At 35.1% G+C, this 13,789-nt stretch overlaps 1 long non-coding RNA gene across 1 annotated transcript; it reads left to right on the forward strand.

The window, feature by feature from the left end:
- The first annotated feature begins 3,207 nt into the window (after window positions 1-3,207).
- Window positions 3,208-13,490, forward strand: LOC124173156. Its single transcript, XR_006868405.1, has 5 exons — window positions 3,208-3,281; window positions 4,576-4,621; window positions 10,131-10,210; window positions 11,750-11,830; window positions 13,282-13,490. It is a non-coding gene; the product is annotated as an uncharacterized LOC124173156 (long non-coding RNA).
- The last annotated feature ends 299 nt before the right edge of the window (window positions 13,491-13,789 follow it).

Genomic DNA, 13,789 nt, shown 5'->3' on the forward strand with positions numbered 1-13,789 from the left:
GCACAATTAGCCACTTTCTGAAAGGAGAAAAGAAGACGTCAAGTTTAAAAGTCATGCAAAAATATATCTTTTAGTAAGATCTGAATAGGAGCTCAAGGCCTTTCAATTTTATTTTTATCAATTCATATAGGCAGTCAGTATTCTGTGAAGTCTGTAATTTTAGTACTAATTCTGTATTCTGAATGCAAATGAAAGTTTGGCTTCTCTGATAGATTCCAGACATAAGTTTTAAATTTTTTCATTTTCCAATTATGTCGAGGTCCCAACTAGCACAGATTTGACCTTGTCCTTTGAGAAATCATATATTTTGGGGATATGCTTTCATTTTACAAAATTAATAGCATTAATAGCCTTTCTCTTAAGAAGAATGAGAAATATGAGAAAAGATCATATGACTACTTTTAAATATAAATTAACTAGGAAAACGTGAATCCATCGGTATGCTTATTTATTACATGATACTAATATATTACTACCATGATTTAGTAGCGGATGACTCACACAGAAAAAATATAAACTTGTGATATCAAATTTTCAAACAAATAAATTTCATACATAACCGATAATTTCAGGCTTAACTTTAAGAAACCTCTCCATTATGGATAAAACATTTTTTCCCTCAAACCTTACCTCGGTATTAACAATTCCACATGGTCTTCTGGCTTTGCTTCGTCACTTTTTCCGTAATCCATTCTCCTCTTGTCCAGGCCAAGCTATTTACATCGTCGCCTGCTGGGTATGCGCGAAAGAGCATGAAAAGAAAATTATAATTAATTAATTTAGCCCGTACGCACCTTTTTCTTACATATAATGACAAAATTTCGCATGAAAATTACGTATTTATCTTGTGTTAATAATAAAGACGAAATGCACCTAGATTGACTGCATTTAAAGATGAAAGAAATATTACATTTTGCTTTAAGGGAACCGATATTACACGATCAATACTTCTTGTTCGTTAAATAATTAGATGTAGAGGGCAAAACCGCTCGGAACCTCGAGGAATCTATTAGTGACAAGGCTACGCTGATAAGTCTACGGTCAAAGATGTTATGACTAAAGCATAGGATAACTAGGAATGCAAGAACTACAATACAGTAGGTTGTGGTAATAAACAGCGATACAACAACTTACACGTGAACGAAAACATTCCTTTAAACAATTTTTTCTGCTCTTAATTAAGAGAAGAAAAAATGTAACTTAAGCCGCGAAGCACGGAATTACTATACGACGCATAATCTATTAATTTATACGTACAAGATTGACATTACTATGTTTTACCATATAACTTCAATGGAGACCAGTCTCCTCGATACATAACTCAACAAAAAAGGAAAACAATAGCCAAACATAAACAAAATAATTACCTCTATTGGCGCAATGTGGTCAACACATTGCGCCAATAGTTGTATCCAAATATACTCAAATAACATAATTAATGTAGTCTATGTAGGCGTACAATACAATAAAAGATAAATCATACCTTACCTTAATAATCCAGTGACAGGAAACTGCTGGAGCTGGCTTGCACGAATCGCAATAACGTGTGGGATTGAAGCACATTTCCAGCAAAACATAGCTTCGGGTTGAGCACACCATCCACACACACCGGTTATCGAGGATTAAAACACTATGTCAATTCTTCCAATAAGTATACTAATACAAACAAATATAAAATTAACTATACATCAGTAGCTAGTTAATAACGGATTTCCTTTTGTTTATTAGCGTAGATGCCGGAGTTCCTCCAACAGCACGTTCTCGTAGTCTCGAACGAAATGCCGAGGTTTACTGTCAACGAGATTATAACTGTATCACTCCCACTCACTTCCCTAGCGACAGTGAGCCGCGGAATTGAGAATTTAATTTTTTGTCTAAACAGTTACATTAAAATATTGTTTAAAAAATCAAACTTCGCTTTTACTTTTGATTTGTGCAAGTACTATGTTTTGTATTTTTCATGTATTGTGAACCATTTTTCCATGTGTATATTTCGCGGATAGAAACTGAATTTCACATATGTAATACGTCTGTATTTCGCGTGCATTTACAAATTAACATAAATAGCCGCCATATTTACTACCCTTGCTCACATCGACCAGTATATGATTTATTTTTAAGCTTTCTGGGTATAAATTCGAATGGATGAATGATCATTAAAATAGGGAAATCTGGCGTTTGCTGTGAACATATTATTTCTGGAAAAAATGTTTATGAACATTTCGCAAGACGCCACGAAAATCTACCTCCCAAGTATTACAGGAAATATACATAATGTATATTTAGTGTATTTTTGACCACATTTACATATGAATTTCCTCTGTATTCATACATATGTAAAAGTGGTACGTGTTACACGATAAATACATTTGTATTTTTGTGTATTTTTGACCACATTTACATAAGTATCCAAATTTCAAAATACACAAAAAATACAAATGTATTTATCGTGTAACAAGTGCCACTTTTACATATGTATGAATACAAAGGAAATACATTCAATAATACATATGTACTACAGATGTAATACATAACAAAAATATATATGTATGTGACCCATGAAAATACAATATATATACATATGTATATCCAAATGTGTGTTGTTGGGGTTGAAGGCTTGTTATAATATGAGTTCCTTAAAGTACATTTATTGACGTCATTATAAAATGAAATATGGCTCTTGAAATCCAGTATTATTTCTTATTTCTTGCATCCTGTTCTTATTTCCTGGCGCAAGGGAAAATTAAGGTGACGTAAAATATATTTTGGTCTCCTATTAAACGACATCCTTTTTCATAACAAATTGCAGCTTTTAAAAATTATTTTAATTCTTTTCCGAAACTGAAGAGTATATTGCCTTCGAAAAAATATTTCAGTGTATATCACCATGTTAGCTAAATACTGCAATGTTTTATTTTACGAAATTAATTTCATTGGTGTTATCGTATTCAGTGGAACTTATAGGCTTACTTTAAGGTTGGCTATAAATTTCTCGAAATATAAAATATATTTCTTTTTAATTTAACAGCCAACTTAATTTAAAATGTATTTTTAAAACGTGATATATCATATGTTGTCGTCGCAATAGCCGCATACATGCCAGCTTAGAAACAAACTGCCGCGCTAACTGCGATTGTTTCCAATCATCATGGTAATGCCGTCTCTATGCTTTGAGTTTTGACTTGCGTGGTATTATGGGTATTTTGACACGAGTGCAATGATAGCTCGTTTCCTGCTGAGAGAACCAAAGAGAACAGCAACGAGAAAGTAAAAGTGGTCTGGTACGTTGTTTTTAGGATTCTCTGCATTCTATGTCGCTTTTGAGTTCATTTATCGTCCCTTAATCCTAGGTGTTTGTAATCTGGATCCCACATTCGTGAGTTTTAATTATCAGTGCCATGTAACAAGGCGTAGTGACTTGTGTTGTCAGACTCGGTACTACTCATTTCTAACGTGTTTACTCTTACATTACCTACTTATTTGCTATTGTTTGCAGTTTGTGTTTCATTTATATGTGACTACGTTGTTAAAGCTTTCCTCACTACAGGTTATATTATGATTGCAATGCGGCCCGCGAATACATTCTGGATTTAGGTCACGTATACTACGTGTTGGCGAGTTGATATTCGTTGTCTCAATGTAACTTTGTTGTGTTCTACTAATTGGATTTTATACCACACGGTCGATTGTCCTTTGTCCATCATTTATAATCTTCTGATTTTTAGGATGTGCTGGAGAGTAAAACGGATAAATTTGGGTTTATATTATTGGTAATAATATGGGTAGCAGTTTACTTTAAATTATGAGCCATTCCCACATGAAGATAAGTAGCGTGTATTGTGTTAATTCGATTGCAGTCGCTGCGCTTTCTCCCGCCCGTAATATTGTTATGAATGCGACATAAGTTTTGAATCCATAACATGGTGAAGATTTGACGCAAATTAGTATTCGATAAAAGTATACTGTGAACGCCTTGGGCATATTTAAACTTTTGCCATTGCTGCTGTATTGTCGTGTACTCATTGTGTCTACGAATTTCTACCATTTCTATCGATATATGCCGGTGTTGTGTCAGTATTATTGTGTAAATGTTAAATATTGTTTTGGTACCGGGATAAATGTGTTGTCACCAATGAAATTCCAGGTGGAGTGGGTAGATAGTAGGATGTGCTATGATTGGGCTATTTTTTTTCTTTTGGTCTTTTCATCTATTTATCTGATAATCGGGAATGTTTCTGTTTTATTCACTGAGATAGGACTGTAGTCAGTAAGTTTCTGCATACATAATTTTTTTTGCAATGTCCTCTGGCCCTCGATATGAAAAGATGCCCATTATAGACCATAGCTATGTCATTAATTCTATTTCGTTACTTGCTAATTCTACCTTTTAATGTATTGAATGAATATTATTTCGCCCTGGTTGTATTGAAGTTGTAACGGCCTTATTTCAACCCTTTCAATGGCTTTTTACGCCTTAAAATTACGTATCTGTAGCTGTAGCATTTGTTCATGGAATGACGAAAAAGTATTCAGCTGCCAATTTGTTAATCTTCATCTGTCCAATTTCCTTTCCAGGATTCCGGTCGGAAAACTTTCATTCCAGAACCTCCTGAGTCTCAAAGTGAGTATATTGATCAATTTCTTATAATTCTGTCTTCTGCAATAACAGTGTATGAAACTGCATAATTCCATTCGGTGTTATGCCATTGTTTGTTTTTAAATAAGTCGTGTCACCCAATTGGTGTCTCAGTTGTACTTGTCTTGAAAGTTTGTGTCATCATTTTGATGGACAAGTTAACAAAAACGGTGATGATGAAATATTTTGCCTTGAAGCTTTTTTTCCGGTCGATCGTGCCAGCTATGCGTAGTATTTGTTTTGAAACTGGTTAAGGTGGTAGTATGTCGTGTATAGCATGTAGGTAATTATTATCAAGTTGTCTAAAGGGCAAGTCTCAATTGCGACTTTTATTGTTGTGAGTGAATTATTGTTTTGTATGTGTTTCCTCGATTTAGGCATTTTTTTATAGCCTTAAATAGCACCATTTGATCTTAAAGTTTTAAAGTAAAATTTATATACAGGGTTGTAACCGTGTGAATATAAATTGTGTTTATAACGCTTGAGGTGAATCATACTATTGAAAAGTTCATATTCACTGACTAAATGGCTTAGAAATTCTAAAGATTAAGGTTATTCACATTTTAAGCACTAAATATTTTATTATTTTCATTGGATAATCACCATCTCGTGAGTGGTAATAAACTTGTGTAAGATTGTAGTCCAGTACATGCTCCCGAGTGCTCCCGCTTCAGACACTACAGATTCGTGGTCCACTTTCATTCCTGTCACTACCTACTGGATCACGGTTTCAACGATTGTGGCATTTTATTAGTCATTCGTTTTGCTAGTACAGTCTGCATAAAGGAATAGTATAGCCCCCTGTACTTTACTGGTCAGTAATATATATGACAGAAAGAATATGTCCCAATATTTATCCATGTGGTACACCTCAAGAAACCTTAGTTGTCCATGAATGCCCAGAAGATTTTTTTAAAAATATTTTACTCTCCTTGCTTAAATTATGATTCGACATCATATCTGATGAAGGAAAAAAATGTTTTGTTTTTATTTATCTCTAACATTTGCATTGTTTAATCGTATATGTATCTTAAGATACATATTGGCACTTGAGGGAACAACAATGTACAATATCATGTAATTGGGTTGATTCACGTTACCGCTAAATAATTCATTGCTTAAGTCTTCAAGTGGTTTTGTATACTTGAATTTTAATGCATAATATAACATAATTTTAAGTATTCGGTATTATAGTATTATGGTGAAAAGTATTATTACATGAACAATAGACATTAGGATTTTGAAATTTTTAGCAGTATGTCCCTGTATCTCAGTTTTCTATACCCAAGCCATCCCTGCACAATTTATACATTCAAGTCCCATCTAAAATAGGTGAACTACCATTTTGTATTCCTTATTGATGTCTGTTAATTTGCCAATAATTGATAGCATAGGTCTACTCCACCCATTTGAGAATTTTGCGATCGCCACTGGCATTGGATCGTCATTTTTTTCTTTTTGGTGACAGAATAATGAGCATCAGTTTTCATTTTATTATGCGTACAATTAGTAATCATGGTAACTGCGTTATTACCATTCTACCTCATAATTTTTTGGAAACTGTTTCATTTAACCTGAGCAGACCTCCGTTTTGATTTTTGAAATGCAGTTTTTTTCTGGAAGGTTATACTCTTGATTCTATTTTCACAAGGGGTTCCATTGCCATGCAAGCTTCTTCCTATCAACTTTTTTGGCAGCTTTTCTGATGTGAATAAGTTGTCGACGGATATTTTTGTATCTGGTGGTTATTTAATCTCATCCACTAGTCCTAAAACTACATCTCCTCCTAGACCAAGATCTGTTCTCTCAAGGTTGGTGTTAGCTCCAACATACAGCTCAGCATGATAAAAGTAGCCACTTGATTCGGCTATGCACCATAATTTAAACCCAATTTTTACTGGTTTTCCTCTAATACATTGCTTGCAGCCATGTCTACCATAGTAGGGGTTGATTGATTAATCTACCAAACAGTATTCTTCAGCAATAAACATGTCGAAAGTCGTGTTCAAAATCTCGTAAAAGGTTGCACTATATAAAGCCTAACCTTGCCATCATTCTTCCGATTATCTGCCAGATATTTCACTTTATATAATGTTTACCTTAAAATTTCTTCAATCCTATTCCTTCGCATTGACTGAGACCCTATTCCGATGGCGTAATCTGGAGATGAGTTCAAATAAAGCCATTGACTAGATAGAGGGTGATTTGTTGAGAGTAGTAATATTCCAAACACTATAAATATCTTCTATTTGCACGTTAAAAGAGCATATCAAATTTTTAACAATTGTTCTGAAAACTTTTCTTAATCCTTTCGAGACGGCAGGGTTTTCGTCTTAGCATGACTGCTGTACTGAACCTCAAGAGACTGTTTTTTCTCATGGTATGGAGTATTTTTGGGAGACGTTCGTTAAGAAGGGTCTTGCGGAACCATTTTTCGACCCCTTCCCGCTGGGAGTCTGCATTATCTCAGACTCCGAGAGTAGTTGTGCTCCCTCCTTTCGGGGCTTAAGACCATACCTGCAGTCTGCATACTAAAACCTAAAGTCAATATTAATTTGCGGATTTCTCCATTTCTCGGGTTGTCGCCGCGTTTAGTGGTCAGAGGTGACGACAGTTTCGCCAGGATTCCACCAGGCATCTTCAGGTCGAAGTGGTGCTTTCCGTGATTTTGCCGCGTACGGAAGACACCGAGACAACATCAATATTAATGCATTTGATGCATCAAAAATTTCTATTTTGATGTTTGCACAGAACTTGAGATATAAGTTTATAATTATCATAGAATTTTGATTAAAAATTGTTTATGCAGCTCAAAAGACAAAGAATTCAATTTTTAGTTTATATTTCTTGAGAAAAGAACAAATATTTCAAACTGGCTAGATAAGCAATGGCATGACCACTAAGAGGGGTAGTAAATGTTGAGGGGTACATGCTCCTGGATTCCAAGGGTAAAGCCTAAACCCCGCCGTGTTGGGACCCAAAACAAAGACGTCGTGCACTTGCAGCCATCATAAAAGGGGGAGAGGTAGAAAACATATGTATATGGCTTTCGTTCTCTTGTTCAGGAAAATCTCAGATGGAAATATACCGCTTTCATTTCCCTGGTCAAGAAATGTCCACACACATATTTGTCTTTAGTAGGGAAAAGGTTAAATATTTGTGCAGACAGCATTGATGGTAGAGCTATTTCAGATATGTTTCACCTCTGCTCCATCACTTAGGTACGTCTTTTCTTCTCAGTGTAAATGGTAGCTCCTTTGCTATTTTCTTGACATTTATAGCAAGGGGTGTGCCACCAAAGTAACCAAAACATTATTTTCAAAAGAGACAGTTGAGAAGTTTTTAGATCACTAATTCCTCCTAAACTCGAGCTTGAATACACAATACAAAGTTTTGGGCAATGTAGGGTAGTAGTTTTTTTTTATCAATGCTCACCAAATTTTTATTTCCTACACTGATTTCTGGCTTGTAATCTGGATATCATTTCCAGCTGTAAGTTAAAAGAGAAGCAAAGTAATCAATTTTGAGACAATACCTGTTCTGCTGTATTTTCGTAATTTTTCAGTATTGTACTTCATGAAATGGCAAAAACATAAAATTGTATTTGAATTATCACAAAATTAGGTTTACAAAATAATAAGGTGGCTTCCTACTATTTTCTTATGGTCTAAATGGAAAGATTATTACTCCTGGAGTGGGTATTTCACGCTCTTAGATTCTCAAATAACGATATCTATTTTCTGTGATCAAATAAAAAGTGAAAAATTTCAAGTGCCCAAAAACATGCCGGCAAAGCGGGAATGATGGGAAAAGTCTGCGTGACGTATTTCTGGTTCAAGCTGTCGGCATGTTAGGTGACCTTGGGGAGAGGCTTGAGTGCTGATATGACGCAGGCTGCTAGCAGGTAGCTGAGTACCCTGCTAGCAGGTGGCACTGGGCTTAAATAAGGATTATTAATACCCTATCAAACGAAGGAAACTTTCCGAAATTAGGTATTTTTAATGACATGATTATTATGAGATTTTTCCCTTTCCTCTGTGCCTCATGAGTGCATTGGTAATCTCAGACCATGTAAAACTCCTATCTACTGGTATAGAAACTAGGTACCTTTGACATCACGTGGAGTGGCATCGCATGGGCCCCAATCTGGCCTTTTTTAAATGAGGTTAAAATTGACCGTGGCCATTCGTCTTAACTGGGATATCTAAAACCAAATAATTTGTATATTATAAATGCACTAATGGTGGGTAAGGAATCGCAATCAATGCATTTCGTTTTCTTTGATGAAGGAAACTACCCTATTACCTATCTATTTATTAAATCATTAAGTAAAATGAAATAGCTTTGAGTTAAAAATTGAATTTTTAGTGCCACTTTTGCACAGACGTATCTTTAGATACATCAAAGTTTTACTGATTAGTTTTGTTATGAGATTGAAAGAGAAATGAATGTCTTTTAAAAGATAATATTCCTCATTCTTTTAAAATAAAAAAGGGAAAAACTGGATTCAGAAAATCAATACTGAATAAGAAAATTTAAATTTCACAGGACCTTACGGTGGTGATTGCTGAGTAGGTTGTAACCAGACATCTGTAAGTGAGCATAACAATTGCAAATAAAGGCTAAAATTATGTAAATTGTATACCTTGTCATCATTAAACTTGTTTACCATTTCAAGGCTTTCTTCTGTCATAAAATGCAAAGAAATTGCATAATCAACAAACTTGAGAGTATTTAGGAATATTTTAAGTATGACGTATCCATAGGTATGTCTGGGCTGTAATAGGTTAATGTTAAATCTGCATTGGACACCATGATGGGAATACACAACAGACCGATGCTTGTCCTGAAGAATTTACCGACTGATTTGCAAATCTTGTAACACCAAAGGGATAATCTGTAACTATAACAGCAGATCATGATACATATAAAAGAAGATAATCCCAATCAACAACACTGCTTAAATATCTCATTAGAAAATTTTCAATGAAATCAAAAGTAAGCCTAATTCACGGCACTGGACTACTATAAAGACCTGTGTGATTTATTTGGTGATATAATTTTTTTGAAATAATTACTTGTTCATGGTATGATTCTCTGCCAGCGTCTCAAATGCTTCAATGAATAGCAACTTTTTTCAGACTCAACTGTGATACTTATAAGAAAAAAAGGAATTACATATAGTGATATACTATTTCAAACTATAGAAATCAGTTTCTGTGAGTGTTAAAATTTAATGTATGAGAACATCACAAGCAGAAAGTTTAAAATTTGTACCAATGGTCAGTGGTGGCTGGTGGTAATTTATCCAGGGTGTTCAGTGGTTCAGTTGTTTCTGTGAATGTGTTTTGAATGTTATTGTCAATGATGAATCCTAGTAGGGCAACGACACTAAAGACTTTCCAGAAGTCCTTGCGCATGTTAATTATTTCAAGCTCTATTTTCTGTGACCCATTAGTTGCGAAGTTTCGAAGTAACTTATTTTACATTTCAGGATTGCCACTTCCGTATTGGGAATAGGAAAGTCAAGGAAGGAGCGATTATCTATTCCAACCAGATTGCGTAACCTGTGAGGTAAGTAGGTAGTGGCAAATCAGTTCCAATGAGCTGGTAACTGTTAGCTTTTGTTTTAGATGGGGTTTTGACCCATAACCTTTGGCATATGGTCTGAGAGACCACTGAGTTTTTAAAATTATGAATGATTTCAAAATGACTATTGTGTGTGCCAATAATTCCTGTTATCTTCATATTTTTATGCTACATATATCAAAGTCTCGAAAACTAATGCTTTTATTTTTTTATTTCCATTAATATCTGACTGAGTTTGATTAATGGTGTGTGAGAACACATGTGAAATGCATTAAGGAAAGGAATGAATGAAATGGGTTCAATTTTTCCAATTAATTACCCATTTCATTTTAATATTTATGGCTCTATTTTTAAGCATGGAAACATGTTGGATATTAAAACATATTATAAGGTATTCATGGTTAAATAAAAATACTGTACTATTCCACAACCTTATATTTTTGCAGTCTACGAGTTTCAACGTTTACAACGTCATTATCAAGAATAACTGAGAAAAGCATACAACATCCAGCCTTATTTATCCAACAATAGTGTGAGGGAAGGAGGAGGGGGGGGAACTAAATGAGGAGGAGCATTGAGCATTGTTGGTTGGGCATTGTTGGTTGGATAGGAGGTTCAAAACAAAAAGTATAAAAGCTTGGGAAGATGGGGTGGGGGCAGGCAGATAAAAATCAGGTGGTAACGAGGTTAATGAGAAGGGGAGGAGGAAGGATTGTCAAGGAAGAAGTCAGATTTTAAAACAGTAGATAAAAAGTTAGAGAAGTTTGAATAATGAAACTAATGGCAATCATCACTCCCAATTCAGCTAATCGTGAATGTCTGATTCCAGCACACCTAAGCTTCCATAAACGACAACCAATGCGCAATCGCCTGTGCACTGCTGCCAAAACGTGGAGAATATCCAACGCGAATACATTTTTCTGTGACGGCGCTGTGTGCTGGCAAAAATACGTCATCAATTTTCAAAGACGGATTTCAATTTTTCAGTTGCCAAGCCGCTCATTCTATGGAGTTAATTGGGAAGTTCCGACTGCCCTTGATTGGTCAGATCAAAATCCATTACCTTTGTCTTCATCTCGTGATCCCATACATCAAATATCTAGCAAAAGATCATAACTAATCCGAAGAAAATATTGTTAGAAGTGATATCCATCCTTCTTATCGACTAAGTTCAGTCGAGAGAATCACAAATATTTTCGCCCGAGCGTTGACTGGGACTATCGTGAATTGACAATCCCTGCACCGCCATATTTTATAAGGCACTAAAGATTAGATAAGCCTGCTGTCTGTGGGTATAAAGGCCTCTTCCTGAGCCAAAGGATGAGTATATCTCGTTCATGTTGCGTCTGGGGAACTGATCCGCCATCTTCTGGTTCATATCCTGTTATCGTAGAAGTATTTTTCCAAGGTTTTGGACTAAGATTTCTGTAAGTTTAAAAAAGGCACTGAAAGAAGAGGTTTGCTTTATGAGAGTGAAATAATTTTCTCATGTCAGTAACAATAATAATTTATTTTACGTTTCAGGATTGCCTTCTCTGCATTGGGAATAGGAGAGCCGAGGAAGGAGCGAATACAAATTTCAACTAGATTTGCCTAACCTATTGGGTAAGTATTTGCAAACGCATTCTATATAAGTTTTCTTGGAATAATGCATAATAGCGTGATTGCCTTTTTATATAAGAATGCCTTTCAAGTGCAAGATTACATCTAATACAATCGACCAACAGAGTTTGAACATAATTTTTTATAAGAATGGTTAGCAAATGTTTCTTGTGATATATCCATAGAAAGTTTTTTGCCACCGTGCATTACATACTACTTCCAAGGTTTACAGACTTAATGCGATATCCCGGAACTCTATTTAAACGAAATATTCATTTTTATATTCATGGAGAAATAGTCTTATTGCAACGTTAGTGCGGAAAAGTAGCTTGTGGGTACTCATCTTAATCACAGGCCATCATTAGTCAGTTCTCATGAGCTGATTATTTTTGGCTTTTGTTTCAGATGCATTTTTGACGCATACTGGCCTTCAAAATTTAATTCATGTAAATTTGGCATGCGGTCTTAGAGACCGTTGCGTTTTTTAATCGTGAATACTTTCAAATTTCTATTTTTAATTTCAATAATCATCGCATTCTTCATTTTTTGTGTAATAAGGACATGTGATACTCAAAAATTAACTTTTTTATTAGTTACAAGAGGACGCAATAAACTTCAAATCACTTTCATATATCAAGTTATGCGTAGAAAAATCAATTGTTCTTTGTTCATCTCGCCAACATCTGAAAACGGCTAAAGCGACTTTCTCTCAACCACGGCACGGATTATCTTATCATTATGCTAGAAAAAACTATCAACGTATGTTTTTACCAACAATTTTTTTGATCAGTACTTTTTATAGGTTATCACTGTTAAATTCGGTTGTTTAATAAAACTTGCTTATGTTTGTATTTAAATCGTTGCTCTGATGAAGAAGCATTTGCAGCTCTTGGGCCAATAGTTCGCGTCACTATTTGATTGTGAGCACAACGCTTGTCAGCTTTCTTATCTGGATTACCCTTGGGGTAGAGACTAACCTGTGTTCAGCTCAGAATCCGTTACCTTCATCTTCATCTCGTGATCCCATATCTCAGTAATCTCGCAAAAAATTGCCACCAACCCAAAAAATAACGTTGAAAAGATATCTATCCTTCTTATCCATTATGTTCAGTCGAGAAAATGGCAATTATTTTTGCACAAGCGATGACTAGCAATGTCGTAAATTGGCAATACTTACACCTTCATTTTTTATGAGGTACTAAAGATTAGATAAGCCCGTTCTCTGTGGGTGTAAAGGCCATTTCCTAAGTCATGAGAGGAGCAGATCTCATGCGAGTTGCATCTTACGAATTGATCTGCCATATTTTCTTCAACACCTGTTATCTGAGAAGTATTTCTCCATCATTTGGGATTGTAAATTCTGTAAGTTTAAAAAGGCATTACAGAAAGGTTTGCTTCTTACGAGTATAATAATTTTCCCATTTCAGTAACAAGTAATTTATTTTACGTTACAGGATTGCCTTCTCTGTATTGGGAATAGGAGAGCCGAGGAAGGAGCGAATATCGATTTCAATCAGATTGCTTAACCTGTTGAGTAAGTAATTGCAAATGCATTTATCTACGCTGTAACAATTTTGAGTGGTTTGTTTTGGTTTTGGTGTGACGTAATTCAAGCAATAATAAGCAGCAGAGGTGGAGTGAGGTAATTGTTGTAATTGTTGACGGCGCGGGGGGAAGCGAAAAGAGAAGAGTTGGATTGTGATAGTTATGGCGGATGGATGTTCCCTTGCTCCCGAGTTTGTATCATTTAAAGTTTAATAAAACGTTTGTAAGTGACGTGAAACTAAGAGCAATTAATAAAAACTTTACAACGCTTTTTATATGAACAATCCAAGGCTGTGTTATTGCCTTACTCTAAAGAAGCATGCCATTCAAGTGCAAGATTTTATCTAATACAATCGACCAAAAGAGTTTGAACGTAATATATGGTAAGAATGGATAGTAAATATTTCACTCGTACTT

Source organism: Ischnura elegans (assembly GCF_921293095.1).
Source record: "Ischnura elegans chromosome 13 unlocalized genomic scaffold, ioIscEleg1.1 SUPER_13_unloc_4, whole genome shotgun sequence".
Taxonomy (NCBI): Eukaryota; Metazoa; Arthropoda; class Insecta; order Odonata; family Coenagrionidae; genus Ischnura; species Ischnura elegans.